At 56.3% G+C, this 1,068-nt stretch overlaps 1 protein-coding gene across 9 annotated transcripts in view; it reads right to left on the reverse strand.

Annotated features, from left to right (window-relative positions):
* Positions 1-1,068, reverse strand: part of LOC123986958 (RNA-binding protein 39-like) — a 30,984-nt gene that overhangs the window by 23,880 nt on the left and 6,036 nt on the right. The gene's annotated exons all lie outside the window — the stretch shown is intronic.

The raw sequence follows: 1,068 nt of genomic DNA on the forward strand, positions 1-1,068 counted from the left end.
TCACCCGCGCTGCTCTGACATCACCCTCTGACATCACCCTCTGACATCACCCTCTGACATCACCCGCGCTGCTCTGACATCACCCTCTGACATCACCCGCGCTGCTCTGACATCACCCGCGCTCCTCTGACATCACCCTCGCTGCTCTGACATCACCCGCGCTGCTCTGACATCACCCTCTGACATCACCCGCGCTGCTCTGACATCACCCTCTGACATCACCCTCTGACATCACCCGCGCTGCTCTGACATCACCCTCTGACATCACCCTCTGACATCACCCGCGCTGCTCTGACATCACCCGCGCTGCTCTGACATCACCCGCGCTGCTCTGACATCACCCTCTGACATCACCCTCTGACATCACCCGCGCTGCTCTGACATCACCCTCTGAGGCTGCTGCTTCTTGTGAACAGCTGCAGCTCGTGAGCTTCAGTGATCGACACTGACTTCTGTCCTCGCGGCCACGCTGCACCTGGTCGGCTCTCAGCTGTTCTGGGCTCACTGAGCTTCTGAGGCTCTAAACGCTGCCAACACACCGCAGAGCTGAACCTGAAGACTTGCAGAGTCGGTGAGTCGACAACATGTACACCTGGAGACGGGTGTCCTGGCAGGTTCGGAAGCTACAAAAGGAATCAAACCTGAGGACATGAATATTTCAGTGGTAATAAAAACCATACTCTCATTTAAAGGACTGAAACATGTCAAACACACCTGCGTGGTGACCTCACACCTCTACACTTCCTGCAAAGCCTCACTCTGACAACCTGCAACTCACCTGCATAAGCCCCACCCACCTCGTCATGCTCTGCATCCTGACCTCAGACCAGACCGGGTCAGGCCAGACCAGGGGTCTCCTTTATAAACGTGCGTACGCCTCCTCGAATGCTTGCGTGAATAAATGTTTAAACTCAGAGGAAGTCATTTGGTTTCCTGTCTTTACAAAGGGATCAGTACCTGGGTCGTCCCGCCTCCAGCCAGCGACGTCACTGCTCAGAGGGAGGCCCCTTCCTGCAGATCGGTTATAAAGGGGCGGGGCTCCGGGGCCCCTTTCCTCTGGTGCACAAA

The sequence above is a fragment of the Micropterus dolomieu genome, linkage group LG18 (genome assembly GCF_021292245.1).
Source record: "Micropterus dolomieu isolate WLL.071019.BEF.003 ecotype Adirondacks linkage group LG18, ASM2129224v1, whole genome shotgun sequence".
Lineage (NCBI taxonomy): Eukaryota > Metazoa > Chordata > Actinopteri > Centrarchiformes > Centrarchidae > Micropterus > Micropterus dolomieu.